General features: G+C 47.8%; 1 protein-coding gene across 1 annotated transcript in view; it reads right to left on the reverse strand.

Moving 5' to 3' along the window:
* The window catches only part of LOC144668757 (uncharacterized), a 35,140-nt gene extending 23,166 nt beyond the window's left edge, over positions 1–11,974 (reverse strand). Inside the window, exon 1 of the mRNA XM_078531088.1 lies at positions 11,784–11,974. The gene's annotated coding sequence lies outside the window, so the exon portion shown is untranslated. The remainder of the gene's footprint in view (positions 1–11,783) is intronic.
* Between the last annotated feature and the right edge of the window lie 1,189 nt (positions 11,975–13,163).

Consider the following 13,163-nt stretch of genomic DNA (forward strand, 5'->3'; position numbering starts at 1 on the left):
TCTCTGTCTCTATCTCTCTCTCTCCTCTCTCTCTCTGTCTCTCTCTCTCTCCTCTCTCTCTCAGTCTCTATCTCTCTCTCTCCTCTCTCTCTCTGTCTCTCTCTCTCCTCTCTCTCTCAGTCTCTATCTCTCTCTCTCCTCTCTCTCTCTGTCTCTATCTCTCTCTCTCCTTTCTCTATCTGTCTCTATCTCTCTCCTCTCTATCTGTCTCTATCTCTCTCTCTCCTCTCTATCTGTCTCTATCTCTCTCTCTCTCCTCTCTCTCTCTGTCTCTATCTCTCTCTCTCCTCTCTCTCTCTGTCTCTATCTCTCTCTCCTCTCTCTCTCTCAGTCTCTATCTCTCTCTCTCCTCTCTATCTCTCTCTCTCCTCTCTCTCTGTCTCTATCTCTCTCTCTCTCCTCTCTCTCTCTGTCTCTATCTCTCTCTCCTCTCTCTCTCTCAGTCTCTATCTCTCTCTCTCCTCTCTATCTCTCTCTCCTCTCTCTCTCTGTCTCTATCTCTCTCTCTCCTCTCTCTCTCTGTCTCTATCTCTCTCCTCTCTCTCTCTCAGTCTCTATCTCTCTCTCTCCTCTCTATCTCTCTCTCCTCTCTCTCTCTGTCTCTATCTCTCTCTCTCTCCTCTCTCTCTCTGTCTCTATCTCTCTCTCTCTCCTCTCTCTCTCTGTCTCTATCTCTCTCTCCTCTCTCTCTCTCAGTCTCTATCTCTCTCTCTCCTCTCTATCTCTCTCTCTCCTCTCTCTCAGTCTCTATCTCTCTCTCTCCTCTCTCTCTCTCAGTCTCTATCTCTCTCTCTCCTCTCTCTCAGTCTCTATCTCCCTCTCTCCTCTCTCTCTCTGTCTCTATCTCTCTCTCTCCTCTCTATCTCTCTCTCTCCTCTCTCTCTCTGTCTCTATCTCTCTCTCTCCTCTCTCTCTCTCAGTCTCTATCTCTCTCTCTCCTCTCTATCTCTCTCCTCTCTCTCTCTGTCTCTATCTCTCTCTCTCTCCTCTCTCTCTCTGTCTCTATCTCTCTCTCCTCTCTCTCTCTCAGTCTCTATCTCTCTCTCCTCTCTATCTCTCTCTCCTCTCTCTCAGTCTCTATCTCTCTCTCTCCTCTCTCTCTCTCTGTCTCTATCTCTCTCTCCTCTCTCTCAGTCTCTATCTCCCTCTCTCCTCTCTCTCTCTGTCTCTATCTCTCTCTCTCCTCTCTATCTCTCTCTCCTCTCTCTCTCTGTCTCTATCTCTCTCTCTCCTCTCTCTCTCTGTCTCTATCTCTCTCTCTCCTCTCTCTCTCTCTGTCTCTCTCTCTCTCTCTCCTCTCTCTCTGTCTCTATCTCTCTCTCTCCTCTCTCTCTGTCTCTATCTCTCTCTCTCTCTGTCTCTCTCTCTCTGTCTCTATCTCTCTCTCTCTCTGTCTCTCTCTCTCTGTCTCTCTCCTCTCTCTCTCTCTCTCTCCTCTCTCTCTCCTCTCTGTCTCTATCTCTCTCTCTCTCTGTCTCTATCTCTCTATCTCTCTCTCATCCACAGCTTGACTGAGGCTGGCCATCGTGATAAGCTAATACTTTTGAAAATTAATGTGGGCAAAATAGTCCTTCCTCAGAACGAAAAGCCAAAACTGCTGAATAAAAGTGCTCCCACAACAATCTCAACAATCTGTGTCAAGCTCTCTGCCCAGCTTTTGTTTCCATTCATGCCTTGCGGGCTGGAATCTATTGGAGGTTATTCCTGCCCCTCTCATGCTGGTGGTTTGTTAGATATTCTGAGTCCTCTCCAACACAATAAGCACAAAATCCGCCCCATTTCTCCCCCCTGCTTACACCCGATACCCACACACAAACTCCCTTACCCGAGCCAGAGAGAGGTGATTGGCTCACTGCCTCCATATTTGATGGGCTTGACATTGGGCCAATCCAACAAAGCTCTGCCCAGATGCAGCCAATCATAGTAAGGCATTTGGTTGACAGCTTCTCCTCCTGCTTCAATGACCTGGAAACGTTGGATAAAGCAGAAGGCCTCATTTGCAAAAGGGAGCAGGCAAGTCAGGCTCCCAGATCTACAGATAATCTTTTATTCCCAGTTCCTGGCCTCTGCTGACAGACAAACACTCGCTGCTGCTTGTTAATCTTAATTGTTTTCTCCCTGTCCAACTTTCCTCCCTCGGCCTCTTTTAGCGTGGAAGAGTGCTTCTGTGGCTGTGGATACCTCTGATACCTCATTCTCCGACCCCTTTCTTTCATGCGTGAGCCTTGACTATTCGACTGCAGAAGGCTTCGCAGTCCAACCTTGCCAAGCCCCCATCCACCTCTTGTTAATGGTGTATTAATTATAGTCTTAAGATACATAGGTAAAGGGCCTTGTTTAATTAAGTACTTAGAGCACATATAAAGAGAAACTGCTGGAGAGGAAGCACACCATTGTCCACTAGTTCGCTTGCGGCCTATCACAACTGGTGAGCGCTGTGGGGGGCTGGAGTGCTTCCTCACCCCACAAAATGCCATTTTGATTTAGTTAGATAAGTTTTCTTTGGAGTTTTGTTTCTGTTACAGTGCCCTTTAAGGAGTTATTACTTTAATTTGACCTGTTAATTGGTTAATTTTTTCATTTGGTTTAATTTCTACTGAAGAGTATAACGAGAGAGACTGCGCCTTTAAGGGGCTGTCACTTTAATCAGATGATTAGTTTATTTGATTGGACGTTTCATTCAAAAGAGTAATAATGGGAGACGGCTGGGACACTGGGCTGTTGGTTGGTAGGGAGAAGACATGTGTAATGCTGCATTCTGTGCATAAACCCATTATCAAGAAAAGTATTAGTGGCTAGTTTCATGCTTCACCAATTGGCTTGGGAAAGGATTACCACCTGATGCCCATGTTTATGCACATTCTGGAAGGGGAGTGGGGCAATGACTGGATGCCCACCTGAGATGGGTTCCATGCCCAGTTGTCTCTTCTCGTTCTCTAAGTGATAATTATAGTTCTCCTGTCCCCAGGTGGAATCAGCTGAGGATCGAGAATGACTTGTCCACATGACTCATTTAGACTTCATCTTTGTCAAGGGAGTCTTATGGAGGAAATTTAAATACACTCGTATAATGGCACCCATCATGGTTGGTGTGAGATAGGGTCAATATAGTCGCAAAGCGTTAATTGGCAACAATAACCCTCTGGGAAGGGGCTGTGTAGAGGAATCAGCCCTGAACTCTGTTCCTGATCAGTGTGTCCACTAATCCCTCGAGTGAGAAGAGGATTGGGCTTGGCTATGAAGCCCCCCAAAGTCAAATGGCTTACCCATAGACTCTTGTCTAGGCTCATATAAAGGGGCAAGTCTACAGGCTACATTGGGGGTGCAAGATTCTGTTGTAAACGTCATGCAACAGGGAACAGTTCTCAGCTTGTCTTAACATTTACTTTGTTGTATATATGAGGTAACATAGGAAGGGGGAGGCCATTCAGCCCCTCAAGGTTATTCTGCTATTTAATTAGATCATGGCTGTTCTGTGTCTGAACTCCTGATTTAGTTTCATATCCATTAATAACCTTGCCTAACTAAAATCTATCTGAGTTGTGAAATATTTGATCGCCTCCCAGCTGCGACGGCTTTTTGGGGGAGAAAGTTCTGGATTTCCACTACCCTTTGTGTGAAGACGTGCTTCCCAATATGATCCCTGAGTGGCGTAGCTCTAATATTAAGTTTTTGCTCCCTTTTTCAGACTCCTCGCACCCATCACCCCACCTCTCACCACCAGAGGAAATCGTTTCTCTCTATCTCCCTGACCAAACCCTTTAAACACCTTAAGCACCTCGGTTAAATCATCCCTTAATCTTCCACACTTGAGCGAATACAGGACAAGTCTATCCAACCCATCCTCGTAATTTAACCCTTGCAGCATCTTGTAGCAAGCCACAATATTCCATGATCCGCGAAACCTGGAATCCGGAAAAACCTGCAGGATGGGGTTTGACTTCTACATTTGAAGGGCACGTTAGAAAAGGGATTTTTCCCCCCCCAAACTTTAAAGAGATTCCCACTGTCGGATCTAAGATGGCCACTAATGAATCCGATTGGGAATTCAGGAGAAACCTCTTTACCCAGAGAGTGGGGAGAATGTGGAACTCGCCACCATAGAGAGCGTTTGAGGCGAATAGCGTAGATGCATTTAAGGGGAAGCAAATTAAACATTCGAGGGAGAAAGGACTAGAAGGGTATGCTGGTAGGGTGAAGTGAAGTGGGGTGGAAGGAGGCTCATGTGGAACATTAACACCAGAATAGTCCAGTGGGCTCAATGGCCTATTTCTGTACTGTACGTCCTCTGTAGTCCCTCACAACCGCAACACTAGAACTCAAAATGAGCTCTCCTTCCCTTCACATGGGCACCTGTCAAGCTCCCTCTTAAATGACCATGTCAAGGAGTGTACTCCAGAGAGTGACAGCTCACTGCCCCACTCACTGCCTATGTGAAGGAACAGGAAGTCGTCCTGTTCCCTACTCAATCGCAATCAAAGAAGATGCAGGAAAGATGGAATCAGAATTAAATTCTTGCAAATTGCTTACTGTCATGTTTTGATTCTCACCCACCAACCCCTCCCTTCCTCACCCAATGAAGGTGGATCCTTTAATTATTATCAATTCGACATAGCAGGGACTCTTCAACTTGAGAGATTTCCCATGGCAACCAAGCTCCTGCTCATGCTTTATTTGCGCTGTTTGGCTTATCGTGTTCCAACATCCCCTATTCTCATTTCCCCAGCTGGAAAGATATGTCAGCAGTGTGCCTTCCAACTGTGAGGCGAGGAAACTCACTGTCAGCAGCTCACCTCTTGGGATTTACAAAATGGCCGTTCCCCCTCATGTGACCCTGCCAAACACTTTCAGATCAGGAACGACACAGGTTGCCATGGAGGTAATAAGCTCTCTGGAGTCTTGCACATCTCTCACTTCCTTCAACCAACCATGATTCAGGTGCTGAGCTCTTGAATCCCCTCCTTAATGTCTTCTGCCTCCCTTTCCTCAACCTCTTTGACCAAAGCTTTTGGCCATCAGTCTTCATGCCTCCATCTTTGACTCATTGTCAGTTCTTACCTGATTATGCTCCTTCGCGTTTCCTTGGGGTGTTTTACGAAGTTAAAGGCTATGTATATATAATGTTAGGTGGGGACCTTGTGGCTCAGTGGATAGCGTCGCCTGCCTCTGTCCTAGAAGCTCTGAGTTCAAAACCCACCCCAAGATTTGATGGCCGAGGAAGGCGAGTTCATAATATGGACAAAGGAGTTGATTGTCAACCAACAAACCCTTCCAACACATGCCGATGGCAGGTGGCAAGAGTGGGGAGATTTTATCAGCCATGTGATAGAAGGGATGTTAGAGCCCCTACCATAACTGTCCACAGCTCCAGACTATAACATGTAGAAGTATATGTTGCCACAACAACCTGGACTCCCTGAGTGAACTGTAACACACCACCGTCATTGTGGTAAAGTGGAGTGCTATCTACCTTTAAGAGAATGTAGTTAGTTGACCATGTGACTGTGCTGACCAATCGCTACACAGCGCGGGTTTCTTGGGTAAGTGTAAGTCTAGAGCTGGAGGTGATTGAAGAAGCACACAGGGTGTTAGTGTCTTGTTCTTAGTTCCAACAAACCACCAGTGTTTGTTCAGTTAATCGGTCTCTCTGCTTATATTGTTTCAAGCACCAACTAATGGTGTGAATATCAAGGGCACAGCTCGTGTTCACTGGACAAAGCGAACCTGATAACAAAAAACATAAAACTGGCGACGAGGATAAACCGGAAAAATTGGCGACAATCAAGAAAGCTGCGGTAAACCAGCTACGTTACTTCACCACGACCTTGAAAGCTGTTCGAAAGCGCAGTCTCCTTAGACATTGAGTATACCGAGGTTTGGGCATCTTGAACCATTCAATCCTGTTTCCAATGACTGGTCTCATTACATCGAACGCCCAGTGTTCTTCTTTACTGCTAACGACATCACGGGGGGAGGACAAGAAGAGGGTGATTCTGTTGTCCACGTGCGGGAGCAAAGCATATGGGCTGATCCACAGCCTCACATCACCCAACACCCCCGATACGATGTGAGCCACGCCTACCAGCAGGTGGAGTTGGAAAAGGGCTCTAGGGAATTTGTGACCATCAATACACGTTGAGGATTGTATCAATATACTCGACTACCCTTTGGGGTCTCATCGGCGTGTGCTATTTTCCAGCATACCATGGAAAATCTACTCCAGGGACTGCCCCATGTCGTTGTTTATCGGATGATGTCTTAGTCACTGGCCGAACTGATGAACATTTAGCGAATTTGGATGAGGGGCTGAAACAATTCTCACAAGTGGGGGTTCGCTTGGAGCAAGAAAACTGCCTTTTCCACGCCAAAGAGTTTACTTGGGCCATGAGGTCGATGTGCAGGGCCTGCATCCCGTGGAAGGAAAGGTCAAGGCTCTTCACGAGGCACCTACACTGAAGAACACTACAGAACTAAAGGCTTCTTAGGCATGATAAACTACAATGGGTGATTTCTCCCAAACATATCAACCACACTGGCTCCGTTATACTCATTGCTTAAGAGAAACCATCAATGGATTTGTCAAGCTCCACATCAGGAGGTGTTTCTGAAGGTAAAGCAGTTGTTAAGATCATTGGCCCGACTGGTCCCCTTTGACCCAAAGAAAGAATTGATTTTAACTTGCGACACATCCCCTTATGGAGTAGGGGCTGTACTTTCACATCGGATGTTGGATGGCTCCGAGCCACCCATTGGTTATACATCTCGCACACTCAGTGCTGCAGAGCGACAATATTCACACATTGAGAAAGAGGGCTTGATATTGTATTCGGAAACTCCATCAATACCTCCTCGGTCGCCATTTTCACATTATATACAACCATAAGCCTCTGCTGGGATTATTTGGAGAGGATAAAGTGATACCCCCCCCCATCACATCTCCTCACATCCAGAGGTGGGCACTGATATTGGCTGCTTATGAATACACTTTTATTCACCGATCGGGAAGCCAGATTGTACATACTGACTCGCTGAGCCTCCTCCCCCTGCCAGATAACAACGTGAAGGTTCCAACTCCCCAGGAACTTGTCAGTAAATTCTTTGGATTCCTCCTCTGTCCAGGCCAAACAAATCTGCGAGTGGACAAGCCAAAATCCACTTTTATCTCACGTCCGGGAGCAGGTATTGAATGGATGGTCAGGAGAGCCAAAGTCTGTTGACATGAAGCCTCATTTCAATGGCAGATATGAGCTCAGCTGCCAGGGTGGTCTATTGCTCTGGGGAGCAAGGGTCATCGTTCCCCCGAGAGGGCGAAGGTCATTACTGGCTGAATTACATAGCGCTCACCCTGGCATTAGTATAATGAAGATGCTCACACGCAGCTACTTGTGGTGACCAGAGGTGGACGTGGACATCGAAACCCTAGTTTTAACCTTAAATAAAAGTTGTCTTCAATGCCAGCAGGTTCAAAAGCTGTCCCCCTCCCCCCTTAGCTCCATTGCACCCCTGGGAATGGCCGGGGCGACCATGGGTGCACCTCCACATCGACTACGTGGGGCCCTTCTTGTGCATGATGTTCCTTTTACTAATAGACACCCACTCCAAGTGGATGTTTGTCTACGAAGTCCAGTCACCCACATCTGCTGCTGCCATAGACCATTTACAACAGAGTTTTGTAGTGCACGGGTTACCAGAGGTGCTCGTGTTGGATGACGGGACTGCATTTACCAGCGGGGAGTTCCACGGGTTTACAACCCTCAACGGAATGACCCACATCAAAACCTTGCCTTACCACCCCGCCTCTAATGGTTTGGCTGAGCGTGCAGTCCAAACTTTTAAGTCCGAGCTGAAGAAGCTGGATGGGGATTCCATCAGCACCAGATTGTCACGGTTCCTGTTCACACACCGGACAATGCCCCACACGGCCACCGGTATTGCCCCCGCTGAATTACTAATGAAGAGATGTCTCCGCACCCGTCTAACTCTTATCAGGCTGAATTTATAGGGAGGGTGGAGAGATGTCAAGAGTCCCAGAATATTAGACATGATCGGCATAATCATGAAAGAAATTTCACGGTGGGAGACACAGTTCTCGCAAAGAACTTTGGAGATGGAACCAATTGGCTATTGGGTGAAGTGAGTGCCGTGACAGGACCTCTCTTCCATAATGTATCTGTAAATGGCTGAAAAATTAGACTACACGGGGATCATCTCCGGAGAAGAGGGACAGTCCCACAAGAAGGAATGCTGTCACCATTTGCGTTTGAGTCTGCACCACACATGGAAGAAATGTCACAAGATTTGGAAGTATCGGCGGGGCCTGTTCGACCCGAGAGGGTCAAAGACACAAATATGCCCACTTCCACCGAAGAGCCTGGTGGACAGTTGACCCCTGAGGAGGGGGTCTCAGAAAAGCCAGCCGAGGCCGTTGAGCCACGTCTGAGGAAGATCCTGAGAGACTTGACTTGTAAATAGTTATTCATGTAAATAATTGGGATGTTGTGATGTTTGTCAATTGTACTTTCAGGTAAAGGGGAGGGATGTGGTAAAGCGGAGTGCTGTGCACCTTTAAGAGAATGTAGTTAGTTGACCCTGTGACTGTATTGACCAATCGCTACACAGCGCGGGCTTCTTGGGTAAGTGTAAGTCTAGAGCTGGAGGTGATTGAAGAAGCACACAGGGTGTTCGTGTCCTGTTCTTAGTGCCAATAAACCACTCGTGTTTGTTCAGTCAATCGGTCTCTTTGCTTATATCGTTTCAAGCACCAACTAATGTGTTAATATCAAGGTCACAACTCACGTTCGCTGGACAAAGCGAACCTGATAACCAAAAACATAAAAATCATAGCATTGCTGGCAATACTTCGGCACTTCATATCTGCTCCTGGATTATTGGCCTGAAATTGGTGAATAGTTGTCCCTTCATGTCTTGGCACTCCTCAGTCTTGCAAATATTTCCAGCTTCTTTCAGGACTGATGGCCCTGGAGCACTTTAGAAACTTCTATTGTTACAGAAATGAATGAGAGGAAATCATAAAGCAATCATGAGCCCAACAAATGAAGAAATCTTGACAGCATTTTGCAAACACACTGGAAAATGTGTTCCCAGAAATGCATTTTTAAACCCTCTTTCTCTCTCTGTCTCTCAGAGTTTATTTTCTCTCATTTAACACATTTATGCCCTTCAGGGTGGGGAGTGCCAGTATCAAAGAATGGATTATTTTTTATTTGAGGCTTTTAGAGTCATATTCAAATGCTGTTAGGTCATTTACAAATGGTTAACAGAGGAAACCTCCCTCTACACTGTCCCCATCAAACACTCCCAGGACAGGTACAGCACGGGGTTAGATACAGAGTAAAGCTCCCTCTACACTGTCCCCATCAAACACTCCCAGGGCAGGTACAGCACGGGGTTAGATACAGAGTAAAGCTCCCTCTACACTGTTCCCATCAAACACTCCCAGGACAGGTACAGCACGGGGATAGATACAGAGTAAAGCTCCCCCTACACTGTCCCCAGCAAACACTCCCAGGACAGGTACAGCACGGGGTTAGATACAGAGTAAAGCTCCCTCTACACTGTCCCCATCAAACACTCCCAGGACAGGTACAGCACGGGGTTAGATACAGAGTAAATCTCCATCTACACTGTCCCCATCAAACACTCCCAGGACAGGTACAGCACGGGGTTAGATACAGAGTAAAGCTCCCTCTACACTGTCCCCATCAAACACTCCCAGGGCAGCTACAGCACGGGGTTAGATACAGAGTAAAGCTCTCTCTACACTGTCCCCATCAAACACTCCCAGGACAGGTACAGCATGGGGTTAGATACAGAGTAAAGCTCTCTCTACACTGTCCCCATCAAACACTCCCAGGACAGGTACAGCATGGGGTTAGATACAGAGTAAAGCTCTCTCTACACTGTCCCCATCAAACACTCCCAGGACAGGTACAGCACGGGGTTAGATACAGAGTAAAGCTCTCTCTACACTGTCCCCATCAAACACTCCCAGGACAGGTACAGCACGGGGTTAGATACAGAGTAAAGCTCCCTCTACACTGTCCCCATCAAACACTCCCAGGACAGGTACAGCATCGGGTTAGATACAAAGTAAAGCTCCCTCTACACTGTCCCCATCAAACACTCCCAGGGCAGGTACAGCACGGGGTTAGATACAGAGTAAAGCTCCCTCTACACTGTCCCCACCAAACACCCCCAGGACAGGTACAGCACAGGTTTAGATACAGAGTAAAGCTCCCTCTACACTGTCCCCATCAAACACTCCCAGGACAGGTACAGCACGGGGTTAGATACAGAGTAAAGCTCCCTCTACACTGTCCCCATCAAACACTCCCAGGACAGGTACAGCACAGGTTTAGATACAAAGTAAATCTTCCTCTACACTGTCCCCATCAAACACTCCCAGGGCAGCTACAGCACGGGGTTAGATACAGAGTAAAGCTCTCTCTACACTGTCCCCATCAAACACTCCCAGGACAGGTACAGCACGGGGTTAGATACAGAGTAAAGCTCTCTCTACACTGTCCCCATCAAACACTCCCAGGACAGGTACAGCACGGGGTTAGATACAGAGTAAAGCTCCCTCTACACTGTCCCCATCAAACACTCCCAGGACAGGTACAGCATCGGGTTAGATACAAAGTAAAGCTCCCTCTACACTGTCCCCATCAAACACTCCCAGGGCAGGTACAGCACGGGGTTAGATACAGAGTAAAGCTCCCTCTACACTGTCCCCACCAAACACCCCCAGGACAGGTACAGCACAGGTTTAGATACAGAGTAAAGCTCCCTCTACACTGTCCCCATCAAACACTCCCAGGACAGGTACAGCACGGGGTTAGATACAGAGTAAAGCTCCCTCTACACTGTCCCCATCAAACACTCCCAGGACAGGTACAGCACAGGTTTAGATACAAAGTAAATCTTCCTCTACACTGTCCCCATCAAACACTCCCAGGGCAGCTACAGCACGGGGTTAGATACAGAGTAAAGCTCTCTCTACACTGTCCCCATCAAACACTCCCAGGACAGGTACAGCACGGGGTTAGATACAGAGTAAAGCTCTCTCTACACTGTCCCCATCAAACACTCCCAGGACAGGTACAGCACGGGGTTAGATACAGAGTAAAGCTCCCTCTACACTGTCCCCATCAAACACTCCCAGGACAGGTACAGCATCGGGTTAGATACAAAGTAAAGCTCCCTCTACACTGTCCCCATCAAACACTCCCAGGGCAGGTACAGCACGGGGTTAGATACAGAGTAAAGCTCCCTCTACACTGTCCCCACCAAACACCCCCAGGACAGGTACAGCACAGGTTTAGATACAGAGTAAAGCTCCCTCTACACTGTCCCCATCAAACACTCCCAGGACAGGTACAGCACAGGGTTAGATACAGAGTAAAGCTCCCGCTACACTGTCTCCATCAAACACTCCCAGGGAAGGTACAACACGGGGTTAGATACAGAGTAAAGCTCCCTCTACACTGTCCCCATCAAACACTCCAGGGCAGGTACAGCATGGGGTTAGATACAGAATAAAGCTTCCTCTACACTGTCCCCATCAAACACTCCCAGGACAGGTACAGCAGGGGGTTAGATACAGAGTAAATCTCCCTCTACGTTGTCCCAGCAGACACTCCCAGATCATATATATAGCAGAAATTGAATGCAGAGATGAGCTCCCTCTGCATTATGACTACCCAGTACCGTACTGAGTTTGAAAGACCCCAGTTGGTCTCAGCTAAGTTACTGAACCTTACCTCACAACCCCAATATGAGGAGGGAGAAAATCAACTATGGCTTTTGAGTGGCATCCAGTGAATCCAGCTGGGGATCTACACTCATGGACATCAAATTGTAAACTCCCTCCACAGTCGAAAAACTGCTAGATACTATTCCCATTCACTCAAGAAGTTAGCTGAGGTTCCTGTCCCTGCTCCCTAACAAGAGTAAACTCCTTTGATGAAAGAAAGGTGGAGAAAAAGGATGGATTTATAAGCGCCTGTCACAACCTGTCACAACACAAAGTACTTTACAGCCAATGAAGTGTAATCAATGTTGTAGTGTCGGAAACCCTCCAGCCAGTGCATGTGTAGCAAGATCCCACACACAGCAATTGTAGTCCTGTTGACTGAGGCATTGGCCAGGATACCAGGGCCACTTAGTCGGACAATTTTTCTGGCTTCACATTGATCGGAGGGCAGAGTTTTATAGGCCTGGAGGTGAACCGCACACACGCCTACTCTTTAAATGCTGCCATTCTTGTGATTATTTTTCTATATCTGCGTCTGGTCAAAATCTCATCCAAAACACACAGCACCTCTCTCAGCACTGCAGCATCAGCCAAGATCTTGTGCCAAAGTTTCATCAAGGAGTATTTGAACTCTTGACCTTGTGACTCAGAGACAAGAGTATGGGCTGCAGCTCATGTCTGGCGAGAAAACCGGGCGGATGAAACAATTCCTCTGCCCGGACTTGCATCTCTTGCGTCTACGTAATCACCACCTGATTCAATAACCCCCACTTCCTACGGGGGGTGGGGTGGGGTGGGTTATGACGAATTCCTCAGCCGGGCAGTTACCTGGCTTCACGTCGTCGGAGGGGAGAGCTTTGCGACCTGGGCATGAAGTGGGCACCGTTCCCTGCCCACCTTCTGAATTGGCAGGCCCGAACTTTCAGCCTGCACTGCCTGCGTGCTCGGTTTCCTAGGCGACAAGGAATGCACCACAAAACAGGAGCAGCAGGACTCGGCCCTTCAAGCCTGCTCTGCCGCCCATCAAGACTGTGGTGAATCTGATTAGGGCCTTAACTCCACTTTCCTGCCTGCCACCCCCCATCAACGTTGCCTCCCTTGTAGGTTAAAAATCTAACTCAGCCTTGAATACATTCAATGACCCAGCCTCCACGGCTCTCTGGGTTAGAGAATTTCTTACGTAAGCAATTAACCAACTGAGAGGGGACATTCCTCCTTATCTCTATCCTAAATGGCCCCATAACGTCTTGCCTTAAAAAATGAAACTCGGCGTTGCCCTGGGCACCGGTTACCCAGGATGGGGACGTTGGGTTTTGGTTGAGGAGCTCCTGGCCTGAGTTTGTGAGGCCCAACTGAAGGCCTACCTGTGCTGAGGATTGTGGGTAGG

This window comes from Cetorhinus maximus, chromosome 28 (genome assembly GCF_964194155.1).
Source record: "Cetorhinus maximus chromosome 28, sCetMax3.hap1.1, whole genome shotgun sequence".
NCBI lineage: Eukaryota > Metazoa > Chordata > Chondrichthyes > Lamniformes > Cetorhinidae > Cetorhinus > Cetorhinus maximus.